We start from the raw sequence: 16,594 nt of genomic DNA on the forward strand, positions 1-16,594 counted from the left end.
TTCTGGATGTAAGAAAGCATGCAATATTGGCGAATGTTGGATAGAAGGTCATGAAATGTTTCAGTTTCGATCAAGATTGCAAGCATTTTCGAAAGCAATGAGACAGTTTACATTATTTATCGTTGAATATTCAGTTATAACTCGTTTTACATGATTATCATAAAAGTTTACGTGTCACGTAAACTTAGGATTTTTTTTGCTGTTTAGGCAATTACTTTTCTATTCAGGTGCATAGTCCCCATTATGATGATAAATAACAATTTATCCTTACATCTAATCAAAATGTGGACTTCGGCAAAGTTGGAGCTGGAAGGATTTCACATAAGAAGAATTCGTTCACTTTTCCATAAAATATTACGACGAAGAGATAAAGGGCTGAACACAAAAGGTTAACATTTTCCATAGTTATCTCCATATAAACTCCAAATGACATGTGCACAGTCAAATTTATCACAAATCATTTCAAATTTTGGGAGGATGCTATTTACCAGAATAAAAATCTTTTAAGCAAAGGGGAGCAAGAATTTCGAAATTAGCTTTTATTATGTCTCAAGTATAATTTTTGAAGGTCCGCATTACAAACTCCCAACTGGAACTAACACACTGAAACTTTCTGTAAAATTTGCTAGAAACTCATTTACAAATCCTGAGCAACTCGTTCCAACCACTAGAATGTGCTCTGCAAGTTGACGAACAAACAGCCATGACTTGCACAGCTAATAGGAACGCCGATAGATTGGCTTCTGCAGCACGTTTACTCCGGTAAATCTACATCAACAGCTCTGAAATTACTGGCCTCGCAAGTTCGTCCGCTCGCCGCCAGTTTCAGATACTTACTGATACTGAACCGATTTCCACTCCTGAATCGAGTGCGCTGTAGAGAAAAAAGCCATTCACACCTAGCGCTCGCAAAAACGAAAAGTTTTTGAATGAATAGAGCGAATCGAGGAAAAACTACTGTCGAACGAAGTGCAGGTGTAAAATTCCGTCCAGCCAACAAGGTGCAGCCCGAGCACCAAATGGAAATAAATCTTCTCGTCGTGTGGAAACGGTGTGGTGAAAGTTTTCCGATAAAAAAGCAAGTGCAGTTCTATTGTCCGAGAGCGATGGGTGGGGGAAGTTGGGGGTGGGTCAAAAGGTGCCAGCTGCAGGGAACTAAGTACTCTTGCATTTATTTCCTCTTCAACTTCGATTGAGAATACATATCCCTTCCTATTGGTAGAGGATTCCGGTAGAAAGTTAGTGACGCTGTTGGTGCAATTTTTTTTTACTCCGGCGAAGTTTGCGTGTCGGACCAGGTCAGATTGGTTAAACGCTTTTTAACTCGGGAGCCATTTTGATGGATGAGGCGGTGTTTTTTTTTAAGTTAATAAGTGGTTTATCTGAAACTGATCAAATGTGTTAGCATAATCAGCTCATCACATCGAGTTTTAGATACTATAACTATTAACACATTACTCCTATCATTTTTTGAAATTTCATTATTGTTTTGCCTAATTATCTCAAGAAAATTTCTTTGTCTAGAAGTGCAAGACCAGTAGTATAGCCTTCAGAACGAATCAAATTTGTCACACGTAAAAGTTGATGAGTGGTCGAATGTCCATGGCGGAATCCAAACTGTTCATTGGAAAAAAATTAATTATCGTTGATGTGGACCATCATTCTGTTCAAAATAACCTTTTCAAAAAGTTACTGATGGAGGAGAGCAAACTGATTGGACGATAGCTAGAAGCTTCTGTAGGATTTTTACCTAGTTTTAAAATTAGTACAACCTTAGCATTTTTCCATTTGTCAGAAAAATATGCCAATTGAAAAAAAAATGTTAAATATATCAACTAAGAATGATAAGCTACTTTCTGCAAGTTTCTTGATGAGGCTGTAGAATATTCCATCATCACCAGGGGCTTTCATGTTTTTGAATTTTTTAATAATAGTTATCACTTTATTCAAATCAGTCGCCTAGAAACTGTAGAAAATATTCTTTTGATTGAGAATGCTTCCAAAATCTTAAGTTACTTGATTTTCAATTGGACTAGTGAGTCTCAAATTGAAATAGTACACACTTTCAACTTCCAGGTTTTAATCGTTTTATTTTTCTTATATTTTTATTTCCCAATTCCGAAAAACCTTTATTTCAATTTCATTCTAATTCATTTATTTTTTATTGCCTTCTTCTATCTTAAGTTTGTAAGTGGTTTATCTCAAACTGCTCAAAGTGTTATGATTGAGCATAATTATATCCCATCGACTGATGAAAGTCCCAAAAAAAAATCATGCTTCTCCTCCTTATTTCTTCTTTTAAGGTTATCAACCGAAGAAATCTCACAGTGCGACGAGACAGGATTTGAGGGCAGCGTTAGGTAGCTAAGCCGATTACGGTGTCTGTCACATGCGGAAACAGCAGCAGCTGATGGTCCGGCACGTCATCTCTTCCCCGGATAAGCTGAACAGGGCGACGAAAAATCACCGCACTCAGTCAGGTATGTAGGTGCATGGATTCACCCTCTCCATGGATGGGATAACAGAGGGTCCAAAGGCTGACTGAGGTTGAGCTGTTAATCCTTTACTTAAATATAAGTTGCCAAGCAGTAGCTAGTGGAGTGCCCTATGGATGCGGTGGCTGGAAAATACAACACAATCTTTTCACTGCCGACACGGAGATGGGGCTTCATCTGTGCATGGGTGTAATCAGGATTTTTATCTAGGGAGGCTACTTCTACCTTATTTGGTTATTTAATTCATAAATTACACTGTACCCGTTATGCATGAAACATTAAAATCCACCCTTATGTTCCACAGTGACCTAAGAAAAGTCCAAAACGAATTCTGCACATGAAACAGGTTCCCTTTTACTTTCCGGACGTCGGACTGTTCGTTCCCTTAATACTACAACTAGATAACTCGAACTTTCGATTTTTAAAGTCCAATTTTTCGAAACATAAATCTTAATTAAATTTGCGAGATATTCACAGATCATAAGCGTGTGATTCAAAGTAAACACGATTACTTTTCAATCATTTTATCTGTGATTATCAATTACCTGGTAAAATGGTCAAACTTTCAATGTTGAATAGTTCGAAATTTGGATTTTCGAGTTATCTAGTAGAAGCATCAAGGGAACGAGTTGATCACCGCCCAAAGCGAGATTTTCTCACCTGTGTTGTAGAAAATATCACAGCACGACTTCTGAACAGAAATCGGGTTAGGCAATTCCAAATTAATACAATCAGATGATTCGATTGACAAAATTTTGACTTGGTCAGTTAGACACTCAAGATCATTCAAAGTTCCTTGTTGTACCTAACCATTGCACAGTGGTCAAGGAATCAGTTTTACGCGGAAAGATGCATTTTGAGCTTTAGAATGAAACATGAGACAAAAACGGCCTTCTACAAAGTTGTTTGTATTAGTTAGGTCCTTTGTTTGGTGTTATTGAAAATTAGGGTGGACCACATTTTCTTAGAAATAGTGTAACGAACTTTCTTATTTGTAGAAATTATATTATACATGCTTCAGCAAAGTTGTAAATCATTCAATTTCAAGCAACTTTGCCAAAAAAAGTTGTTTTGTATCTCTTAAATTGACCGTTTTAGAGCTTATTTCCTACGGCGACATAGGGTGGTCTGAACAAAACTGGTTTTCTGGCTCTAGAGTGTTCAATTATTTCTCATCAAAGTAGTCTTTGAACAACTTTTAGAGCTTTGAAAATGCGTAATTTGGTGAGTGAAGAAACTCGCTATCTCCTTCCGTTTGGAAGTTATTGTTGTTTTTCTCTCAAAAACATGCCTACTTTGATTGTGAATATCTCTGATTAGGGCAAACATAAAAAATATCTTTTGACGGATGTGTTATTTTTGTAACTCTAATAAAATGCCCTGAAAAACAAAGGAAAAAAGCAGAAAAACTTTCATAGCTTTTGAACTAAAATAGATATCATTAATATTTTTACATGAAAATTTGCCTTTTGTTTAGTTCTAGAAGTCGTTTATAGACCGTTTTGACGAGAAATCTGAAATAAGAAAGATAGGGCTCTAAAATTATTTTGATGATTTTCATAGTATGTATTTGTTTATTATTTTGCATTTTGAGCATGAAAATAAAATTTTAGACAAAAATGATCTTCTACAAAATTGTTTCTTAAAATAAATGCTCTCATACTGTGTCAAAAACCGAACCGAAAACTAGGGTGGTCCACAATATCACACAAATCATATAATTAACTTTTTAATTTGTAAAAATACTGGTATATACTCTTGGGCAAAGCGGTAGAACTTGAAATTTTGATCAACTTTGCCAAAAAAAGTTTTTCTGTAGCTCAAAATTTGACCAATCTAGAGCGTGTTTGCCTTATCATCGCAGAGTGGTCCAACAAAAATAAGTTTTTCAACTCTGGTTTTTTAATATTAGTTTCTCGTCAAAGTCGTCTATGAACGACTTTTAGAAATTAACAAAACGCAAATTTTTAATGCAAAAAGTGTCTTGATATCTATTTTAGTTCAAAAGTTATTAAAGCTTTTGGGATAAAAAATATTTGTTTTTCAAGACAATTTATTAGAGTTACAAAAATAACATATCTGTAATTTTTTGATATAATATTCAATTTTATTTAATCTTCAGAATGCCGCCAAAAGATTTTTTTTATGTTTGCCCCAATCAGAGATATCTCAACCACAGTAGGCATGTTTTTGAGAGAAAAACAACAATAACTCTCAAACGAAAAGAGATAGCGAGTTTCTTCACTCACCAAATTACGCATTTTTCAAAGCTCTAAAAGTGTTTTATAGACTACTATGATGAGAAATTTGAAGAACCAGAAAACCAGTTTTGTTCGGACCACCCTATGTCAACGTAGGAAATAAGCTCTAAATCGGTCAATTTAAGAGATACAAAAAAACTTTTTTTGGCAAAGTTGCTTGAAATTGAATGGCATACAACTTTGCTGGAGCATGTATACTACAATATCTACAAATGAGAAAGTTAGTTACACAACTTATATGAGAATGTGGTCCATCCTAATTTTCAATAACACCAAACAAAGGACCTTACTAAAACAAACAACTTTGTACAAGATCGTTTTTGTCTAATGTTTCATTCTGGACCATAGTGCATTGGATTAAGGTGCACCGGGGTGAGCCAAAACGGGTGGAAAAAGATAAAATGCATAAGTATTTGAATGGATAGTAATTCGTTTAATCAAAATTTTCTGCGAACGTTCAAACCATAAGGAAGTTTCCCATTGAAACTTATTGCATCTTATTTACATTACACTATCAAAACTAGCTTTTTTAAATTGCTCTGGTGTACCTTATATTAAGACTTCAAAAAGATTCTCCATGAAATCTCTAAGATTGATTCCACCTGCACTTCATCACTCCTGAGTGTTTGGAATATCACTAGGATAAATGATTAAGGGGTACTCGAGATGTTTTTGCAGTTTCAGGAATTAATTCAATATGCGTTTCAAAAATTAAGCTGTCCATACCTACTCTTTTTGTGTTTTGTTCGAAACATTTCTTCATTCTTGGTCATTTTATGGGACTTCTTCAAACATTACTTGAATTCCATGAAGGAATCCTTCATTAATCTCTTTCCTGTGGAACATCTCTGGATATTACATTTAATGGTTTCTTCAACAATTTCTACAGAGATGTTTTGGGAACACCTTTTCATTTTTTAGAATTTTCTTCACAAATACTTCTGAGCATACCTACGACTTTTTTCAGAACAGAACCACCCCTTAGTTTTTTTTTCTTTTAGATCATCGAATTTCTCACAGATATCGTGTTGAAATTTCTATGAAGAAATTCTCTAGAAACTCCCCCAAAATGGCAATCCAACTCCAATCGCTACTCGTCTTTATTTTAAATGGATGGTCTAAAACGTCTCTTTTCTATTCTATTCCATTCGAAGTGCTTGCACAGCCAATATCGAAAAGCATCCTGGAAATACCGAAATTTGTTCTGGTATTTTCTTGTCAGCAATAATATTTGCAGCATATCCGTGATATGGCCAAATGACCAGGCTCACTGTGCAGTTTTGGGTTTGAATATAATTTAAATACAATACGGCTATCAAATTATCCACGTATAAATAATATGATAAACGCAAATATTTGAATTTTTAGTTTAAGAAACGGGGACAACCGTACAAACCGTTTCATTTTATGAAAATAAATAAAATCGTTGGGAGTGACGTTGCTAAGAATGTTAATGCATACCCCATGTGTTGATTTTCCTTTTACACAGGTATTTCTCCTCGCTCTCGGCAAAGACATGAAGACCCACCCATAATGCAACACAAATTAATCGACTCCAGTTCTCGATAAAAAAACACCTTTAAAAAGTATATCGGAACAAACTCAGTAAATTATCTAAGTTGAATTTGCTATCCAAAGGGGTGACTTCCAGTTTCCTTCACCAGTGGCACCATTTGAATAGCAATTAGGAATAGAAATATAACATAACTTTTCTTTGATTCGTCTAGAATTATTATTTAAATAATGTTGACTTTTAACACAATTATGATTTGAATTCTTTCCGGGCAGCACTACATAGATTTCCATATATAAATATTAGTACTGATTTGGATTTTCACTTCCACCAACCGAAACGATATATCGACGTGTATTTTTTTTATCACTAATCGATCAGTTATAAAACTGGCGCAGCGTTAGTTATAATTGTTAAACATATTAGTCAAATCGATTGAACATTTGTTCTCTTGCGAACACGTCAGCCGAGTTGAAATTATACGCGGAGAGGAAAAAACTCGTGACAGTTGGTTTGAAACACGCCTGTTCGCGCGCTTGGCTTGCTGTGATCCATGGTCTATAACGTCTTTTCAATCAAAATAGTCACTAGGATTCATGTGGATGTATGCACAACTCAAATCAATTTACTCGATCATAAACTAATGAAGGGCATATATACACAGCGTAACAAAAATAACAAATCGGCAATCTTTCACGCAAATTGGCTAGAAGCGTCAAATTCTGCATTTTTAACAGCTAGAAATAACAAGTAACTAAATAAACCAACTTTGATTCAAATTTCTATGATATATTTCTTCTGCTAATCACGGTCAATGCAAACCCGTTTAAATATCTCAGATTTCCTTTGATTTAGTGGACTTATACAATCAAAAGGGCGTAACTTCAAAACTGGTCCTACGATTTTTTTTTAAATTTTGCCCGGACATGTAGGTTAGCTATAGAAAACGACTGGTGAGCACAGATTTGATGGAGATTTTTTCTGATAATAACGGTCAGGGGAGCACCGTGCCAACCCTACAAAAGGTACCCAAGTTCGACAGATCGCAGTACACTTATTATGGCATTCTAGATTTTGTTTGATTACCTTGACTGTTATTAAATTTTGCGCAACTGCAAAGAACATGGAAGTTTTTATTTCGTCTTTGCTATCAACGCACATAAGGGGCTTGTGTGAATCGAATCAGTTCTTACTTCTATTTCTGATGCAGACGTTTTTACCTCCTCCTCTCAGTATGTGTGGCCACGTTTGAGAGGAAAATAACCATCATTGTTTTACAAATTTTCAAAACATGTTTTTTTTCTCAAAATCGTAGTAATGCTAAAGAAAATCTATCATTGCATTGCACTTGCTATCTGAAATACGATGATTTTCAAATATTGATGATTGCTGATGATTGAATCATGGATTCTTGAGCCTTAAGACGACCGTGGGCTGATGGGTAGAAGGCCGTTTAGTCCACAAAGGGAACATATGGGCTGATTCCCACATGATATGTCTAGCAGATGTCGGGTTAAATTGTACACGGTGTCAAACCAATATCAAGTTTACATTGGGGTCAGCGTCGGGTCGGTGATCAAAATGTAGGTGAGTCGATGTCGAGTCAATGTCTGGTTATATCCACCCTATGTCGATTTAGTTAAAAAATCTCAGGAGCTCTTCTATTTATTGTATTGAAAATAAATTATAATTTGTTTTGGTAATCTGATGAATTGTTTGCAGAAAACATTTCATCAGGATATCCTAATAAAACTATCGTTGATCTAATTGTATTTTAGTGCCTTCCTGATCGAGTTGACCTGACATCTGATCAGGCATATACGGTCGGTATCCGCCCATATGTTTCCACGACGATCGTCGAGAGCGGTGACCAGACATGCTGAGGATATGAGGTAAAGACGTTTGAATCAAGTATAGTTGGTCAAATGTATGACTTACTTCGATTCATATAAGTTTTACAATAATGTGCGTCGATGGCCTCATTCGTAGAGACAGTGAGAAACATGGCGTAAACAGGAGTTCATATCCCGTCTTGATCCCTGGAATAAACTCTGGAGTGGAGAAACTCATTAAATATCCTCAGGGAAAATTTCTAGAGGAATACAATGTGGAAACCCAGAAGCAATTCCTAGGGAAACAAGTGAAATTTGCTTGAAAGGGATTCTTTGACGAGTAAATAACTCAACTTGTTAATCTACTGGCAATATATGTACTTGACAAAAACATTTTCAGTAGCACAACAGTTTTTTAGTAGATTCCTCTCAAGATCCATTGCGATTAAACCTTTGAAAACTTTTAGATTTGTAACAACATCTTTTTCAATAGCATAATTGGTAAGTGAATTTTACTAACATGATTGCTGGAGACAATCTTCGAGAAGTTTAAAATGATTTTTACCCTTATTCCCCCTCTGGCTACGCCCATGCATCTGAATATGCTTTCGTTACGCCCTCGACGACGTCGTCGTCATTCGTCGGATGCGACCTGGGCTTCTGAAGGATGCAAAAAGTGAAACATCCAGCTCGGATGGCGGTGTTTACTGTCGGCTCATGGTTTTCCTGGAAGGCATCTTCCACGGAAAGGGAATATGTGCTTATAGATATTTACGTTTATGCACCCATTTATCAATGGGCTATAAGCGGAAACGATTCCGGTGGTTGGTTCCCGGTCCTTGCATCGGGACCTGACGTGAACACGTGAGAAAAAGATGAATCTGGTGTTACATAAATAAATCCCATTCCGGTTAAAAGGAACTGCTGTCAAAGCGATGGGTGGGGGTGGGGAACTGCTGGAAATCCTGTGCTCCCCTCGTTGGTTCTTACTTAAAGGATTGTGTGCATAGAGCTAAGCTAGCAGGTGCACAGTTGTTGTAGAGATTTAATGCATCACGGGTCGAGTGCACTTTTGACTGCCTCGTCTCAGGCATTAAGTGGCAGGATAATTGATTGTTGCTATCTAGGAAAATGCATGCAGATGGAGATCGATTAATGGGCTTTACAATTTGGTTACTCGAACTTCAAAGCTTTACTAATAGTTGTTTGTCTTCAGAGTTTACATGAAAACAGGTATTTCTATAGCATAGTTTGTTGACATGCTTTTACCGAGTTCGATACTTATTGAATAATAGGCATCAATAGTAACTTTTTGTCTTAACTGGGGCCAATATTATACAATATTTTCACATCTGACTTACCCCAGGGATTTCAAAACTCTGTGTTTGCGAATGGCACAGGCCTCACCGCCAAAGGACAAAACAGTTTGGATAGTTTTCCTTCACACTTGCAAAAATGGAAGATTTCTCCTAATGGTTCCAAAACTCAATTTACGATATTCACACAAAATCCAAAAGCTCTTTATTTGAAACCTTCGTCTTCTATTGTCACGTTGAGAGGAGTTCCAACAAATTGGTTAGATGAAGTTAGGTATCTAGGGCTCATGATAGATAAAAAAATAACTTTCAAAAATCATTGAGGGCGTTTATGTCGAATGAAACAAATACCTAAAATGTCTTTATCCTCCTATTAATATAAAATAAAAACTTTGTCTTAAGAACAAGCTTTTGATCTTCAAAAAAAAAAAATCAGACCAGCCATGTTGTATGCTGTACCAATATGGACTAGCTGTTGTAAAAGGAAAAAAGCTCTACAGAGGTTTAAAAATAAAATTTTGGAAATGAAGCTCCGCCCTTTAATAGTACCAATGAGCTACATATAACATCCAATGTTGAAACATTAGAACAAATGTTGAATAAAATTTAAAAAAAAATAGACAAGAATCGTTGCAATCTTCTATTGCCACGATTGATGCGTTACACATTTAGGTTAAGTTAGGTTAAGTTAATTGAAAGCTTTTTTTAATGACAGGTAAAATAAACTCGCCTGTAAAAAAATGAACTTCTACAACTTCTACAAAATTTGTAAATTAGGAAGATAGTTTTTTTTCTAATGAGACTGTATTAATGGTCTGATCGCTACTGCTTCTGCTGCATAAGCTGAAGGTCATGAGGTTCAATCCATGGTCCGTCCCTTTCCTCGTTCTTGTAGTTGTATCTTTCTCTTGCTTCTATCTTCCACTCTTAATATGTCACAGTTGATCTATCCATTCATTGCTAGAACCAGAGACGGACAAAAACCGTTTCCTTACGCTTTCATTCTTCCATCATTATAGCACGCCTTTCCTTACGCCTAATACAGAGGCAGTCTGCTAATCAAACGGCAAGCCTCTCTGCCATAAAATTACCACCCCTGCACCTTCCCGCGTGAACTGGCGTAGATGCAGGGTATAACCTGTATACTGTGGGCCACTTTCAAATGCCCAATCAATTCATCCCCCTTCCCCGCATTGGTCTGCAGTCTGACGTGGCAGGCGCCATTGTTGCCTAAAATAGAAGATCACCAGCACTTATACACTGAGGATGTATGTTGGTCCCAAGCAGTCATCTGGTTGGTTTGCACAAATAGTGCTATAGTAGCAACCACGGGCGGCCAATCAAACTCAAGCTCAATTAAAATGATAGTGTTTTCTAACACAGAACACTTAGATACAAGAAGTGAATGTAATTTAAGGAATTATACTAATAAAGGTATAAAAAAATCTGTGGAAGTGCTCATTAGACAGTTTCACAAAAATCAAAATTTCTGGGATTCAACAAGTCACCCCCTAATCCTAGTTGCAATACTAAAACAAACTACCAGACAAATTTTCATCCAATTTGGAGAAGATTAGGAGCTGCCTCAAGTCGAATTTGTGTTTTTTGGCTATTTTTTACATTCCAAAAATTCTAACGAGAATTTGGAAAAAGGAAAATCAAAATAAATACCACTAGTTGAACGTATTATTAATACTTTACAACTTTTGAGAACACTGTTTGCCGATTAAACATGGTTTTGACCTCATAAAATTGATTTCTGTTCATTAAAGTACCTGTAAAACATACATTTCTCTACAGTTTTTGTTCTACATGATTCTTAAACCGCATGCCTAATCATAAAAGTTCAACCGTAGTATCATTCCTTTGTTATTTCTGAACATTATTGTAGTACATCATTTTTGTATCCGAATTACAGATAAATTGTAAAAAATCGTCGGAAATTCGACATTCCTCATTCCCCTGCATTTAGAGCTGCTGCCAAATGGCACAATTGCTAACATGTTACAAAATTGAACATAGTAGCTTTGCTTTTTCAATGATGGATGATGATTGAAGAAAACAGCTATCAAATCTCATCAACGCAGTCGTGTATCTAACAACATTCGCATTTGATGCCAAGCAATTACATAGGGTAGATGTACCAATAGTGGAGGTACTAAGCACTATGGAACTTCATTTGACCACCTAAATTCAAGAAGCGCAATTAATGCACATGTTAATGTTTTAACAGGAAGTAACGATCATTCACTTAATGGGAAAAATGATTTCATCGCAGTAACCCACAGCATGTCAGTGAAAAATAATACCTCCACTATTGGTACACCGTTCCTTTAGTTGCGGTATATTTTTAATTTGTGTTCCTATAGTTGCGGTATCCGTGGTTTTCTTATGGAATCCTCCACTATAGGAACACTTTACCGCAACTATTGGTACAAGTAAGACAAGTTTTAGCAATTTAAGTGATATTTCATCAGTTTTAAAGCAATTTGAACGCTCTTTTCAACTATTACGTGTATCAACAAACCAATACGTCGATTGGCAATGCCGGTTCTGTGGCTAGTGTAATAAAATCGGTGAAAATGCCACTACCGCAACTATAGGAACAACCACAACTAAGGGAACACTTACCCTATGTGCTATAGCCCCGAGGTCGAGCTTCTCGACAACTGATCTTGAGGATCAGAGTTTGATTACGGGAGTTCATTTAGAGTGTTGTTTTTTGCCATGGACCAAATGACTTGAGGCCAAAAAAATCATCACGATTCATTGTTCAAAAGTGCATCTTGTGACTCAGATAATCATTAGGACTCACAAAAATCTCCCACTCCTAAATGAATGAAGAGAAATGCTCAAGTAGTGATTTGCGCCTTTAGTCCTTTTTCTATGCTGCATATAATAAACATTGGTTTCACTCTAAAAAAAGAATCATAATTGAACTCCGATCCTCAAGATCGGTAGTCGAGAAGCTTAACCTCGGGGCTATATAACATATGTAATTACTTGGCATCAAATGCGAATGTTGTTAGAAACACGACTGCGTTGATGAGATTTGATAGCTGTTTTCTTCAATCATCATCCATCATTAAAAAAGCAAAGCTACTATGTTCAATTTTGTAACATGTCAGCAATTGCGCCATTTGGCAGCAGCTCTAAATGCAGGGGAATGAGGAATGTCGAATTTCCGACGATTTTTTACAATTTATCTGTAATTCGGATACAAAAATGATGTACTACAATAATGTTCAGAAATAACAAAGGAATGATACTACGGTTGAACTTTTATGATTAGGCATGCGGTTAAGAATCATGTAGAACAAAAACTGTAGAGAAATGTATGTTTTACAGGTACTTTAATGAACAGAAATCAATTTTATGAGGTCAAAACCATCTTTAATCGGCATACAGTGTTCTCAAAAGTTGTAAAGTACTGATAATACGTTCAACTAGTGGTATTTAGATTCTATAACATTCCCCAGAAAACCATTCCCCCGAAACCCGTTCCCCAGAATTCCATTCCCCAGAATCTCATTCCCCAGAATGTACCATTCCCCAGAATTTCACTCCCCAGAATGAACCATTCCCCAGAAAACCAATCCCCAGAATGGACCATTCCCCAGAAAAGTATATACCTACTCTACAGTTTTGAAACAATTTAGTTAAAAATACTTGAAAATGAAACTTCATACAAAGTTGTTTACAAGTACATGAGAAGATTAGCATTCATGCTGCTAATTATGAACACTTTACGCATAATTCAAATTTCATTTGCAAATGAACTATCACAGTAGTTTCACTTTTATTGGCACTTATGAAGACTGATAGATCAGTCTATAGGCAAACAGAATATCCAATATTTAATCAAAAGAATATGGAACTCATCACTATTCTGCACATAATAGAGCTACACCCTTCTTTCGGTATAGTAGTTTCCAAATGTATAATTTCTCATGTATGTCCAATTTTTACCAAATATAGTGATGTATCCAGCTTTTCATCAATGTTCTAGGAAGGTGCATCATAGCTTACCTTTTGAGGCCACCCCGAATGGAATAAAGACGTTCGTAGTTTCATATTATACGTTTCCGATATAAGTATTACGTAAATTCGGCAAAATAAAAACGTAATATTATGCACATTAAAATGATACGCCCTTCTTTACGTCAAGTTCAAAAAACAAACAAATGACTTGTTTAATTTTGCACAAAATAGTGATGCACCCTTCTTTCAGTCTTATCCTGTTAACGATATAGGCAAAATGTTCCGTAAGGATACCAAATGACAAGAAGGCATTTGACATGATTGATTAAATGATCAAGGACCATTTGACATCATGGTCATTTGGCCAATGACCATTTGGCATAACATGAAGAACATCCTTTTTGAAAAGAAGGAGCATAAGTATGGCTGGATGGCAAATGACTTTATACCAAATGCCCTTATGCTATATGGGCTCTCCATCGATATATTTTGCCTTCTTCTTTCTGGCGTTACGTCCTCACTGGGACAAAGCCTGCTTCTCAGCTTAGTGTTCTTATGAGCACTTCCACAGTTATTAACTGAGAGCTTTCTTTGCCGATTGACCAGTTTTGCATGTGTATATCGTGTGGCAGGTACGAAGATACTCTATGCCCAGGGAATCGAGAAAATTTCCTTTACGAAAAGATCCTCGACCAGCGGGATTCGAACCCACGACCCTCAGCATGGTCATGCTGAATAGCTGCGCGTTTACCGCTACGGCTGTCTGGGCCCCTATATATTTTGCCTATATAATTAATAAGATAAGACTGGAAGAAAGGTGCATCACTATATAGGCAAAAATAAACATATAGTTTGTATATTTTATGGGAATTTACTGAAAGAAGGGTGTATTATTATAATATGCAAAATAATCATGAATAAGGGGATTATGGGGCATAATGGACACATTAGGCAAATGCTTATTTTACATAGAATGGCAATTTTTCAGTTACTCTCGGCTGGTTTCCAAGTTCGTAATTAGTATGACGTGCTGGATCCATTCATGGTGAGAAAAAAATCTTATTAAATGTCAGAAAAACGAGATAGAAAATTGGGTCCAAAACACGACTGATAAAAAGGTATCCGGGTAAAATGAACACTTTTGTGGAATTTAGTAAAAACTAAATTATTAATGGGTGTCAAAACGTACTGACATGTAAAAGTGCTTCCCACTTATCACATTAACAAGAAGAAACTTCTCTAGGTTAGTTACTTTGCTCTAAAATTTAATTCTTCCACCGCTTTGCGTATGAACTAATTTTAGCTGAGAAAAAATATAGTAGAATTTCAGAGGACAAATGAAGCAAAGCATAAACTTGTATACCGTCAAAAAGTTCATATACAATACATATTTCGTACAGTTTATAAAATTTTGCTGAAATATACATATTCCCAGAGAATAAGGGGGTGTCCATTTCGCCCCGTGTGTTCATTATGCTTCTAATCCCCTACTTACTTATTTGTTTTGTCACATCAGACCTTAGCCTGTCACATAAATGACTCACGCAAACCAAAAATTAAAAAAAGAAAATAGAAAATGGATATTCATATAGCTTTCTGGGGAATGGTGCATTCTGGGGAATGGTGCATTCTGGGGAATGTTACATTCTGGGGAATGAGATTCTGGGGAATGGTTCGTTCTGGGAAACGGAATTCTGGGGAATGGTTTTCGGGGGAATGGTTTTCTGGGGAATGTTATAGAATCGGTATTTATTTTGATTTTCCTTCTTCCAAATTCTCGTTAGAATTTTTGGAATGTAAAAAATAGCCAAAAAACACAAATTCAACTTGAGGCACCTCCTAATCTTCTCCAAATTGGATGAAAATTTGTCTGGTAGTTTGTTTTAGTATTGCAACTAGGACTAGGGGGTGACTGGTTGAATCCCAGAAATTTTGATTTTTGTGAAACTGTCTAGTGCTCATACAATCAGTAAGCTGAGAAGCAGGCTTTGTCCCATTAGTGCCGTATTTCGGCAAATGGTACATAAATGCTTCGATCAGGATTCAGCGATTTTTCTTTTTACATCGTATTAAATTTATCTACATTGGTGTTTGGTGAATTGTGGTTTTTAAACCCGTGACAGATATCAGCCTCTTGTTGGTAATCGATTCCATCTGCTTGTCCCAGAAGAAATCTCTTCAGGGTGCCCATAAAAGCGTAACACCACAGACAACAAGAAGTAACTCTTTTTTTTTACTAGTTCAACGTTCAGCAACGTTCAACGCTTTACGGAGCCGAAATTCATTTTTGTATTAACAATTTATTTACTTTTTAGTACCAAAATTAGTACGGGATGGAGCCAGGGTACTCGTGGCAACTCGAGGTTAATGGTCACAATTTTGAAAGGGAAGGACATGGTAAGGATTGGGTTTAGGGTTCTCTGCAGCTCATCCGGGAGGTATAGTAGAAGAAGTAACTCTTAGAAAATATCGTAGTATAAATCGTAACCACTAGAACATGTACGCCCAGCGCTATAATATGTGTTTGGTCGATGAGGTGGCAGTAAGCAAACCTATCTTGAATTTGAATCGACCGTTAAAAAGATGGTCAAAGGACAGCGATGATAGTGTGACGTCTGTTTGTCTGTGGTAAAACTGTTCGACATATAATTAATGCCCGTGAGTGTGTGCGCATTCCAGCGCTGTGGGAAGATAGATTATATCCAGATGAAGATAAAATCACAATCACAGGGGTTTACTGTTAAAGAACATACGGAAAACCATCACATCACCATCATTATCATCATCATCATCACCATCATCGTCATCAGTCTTGTGATTTTTTGGTTGGGGAATGGCAATTTCACATACTGATGTTGATGCTGGCACCATACAGAAGACGTAAAGCAAGAATTAAAAAGACCAGATAAATGATTGTTCCTTTGCGTCAGTCGACAGCCAGGAACAATCGGAATTGGGGATTTGAACTGGATTCTTCCCCGTCAGTTCATCTCAATTCAGCTTGAGTTGGTTGGAGCACTGCTCGACATAACAAATGGTAAATGGGCTCTTGTCATGCTGGGAGGGTTGTCTTTGGGCGAGATTCGAGGTCACCGATAAGCTTAGCAGTGATTCGCCGGATCCTTCGGGGGGCTTAGGGAGAGATTAATTGCTGCTGGCCATAATTGTTTGAAGGGATCAGTGACGAGATTAGGCT

At 36.6% G+C, this 16,594-nt stretch overlaps 1 protein-coding gene across 1 annotated transcript in view; it reads left to right on the forward strand.

The window, feature by feature from the left end:
- Positions 1 to 16,594, forward strand: part of LOC5568825 (protein amalgam) — a 571,401-nt gene that overhangs the window by 249,882 nt on the left and 304,925 nt on the right. The window contains exon 3 of the mRNA XM_021845648.1: positions 2,304 to 2,480. The gene's annotated coding sequence lies outside the window, so the exon portion shown is untranslated. The remainder of the gene's footprint in view (positions 1 to 2,303; positions 2,481 to 16,594) is intronic.

This window comes from Aedes aegypti, chromosome 2 (assembly GCF_002204515.2).
Source record: "Aedes aegypti strain LVP_AGWG chromosome 2, AaegL5.0 Primary Assembly, whole genome shotgun sequence".
In the NCBI taxonomy this organism is placed as follows: Eukaryota; Metazoa; Arthropoda; class Insecta; order Diptera; family Culicidae; genus Aedes; species Aedes aegypti.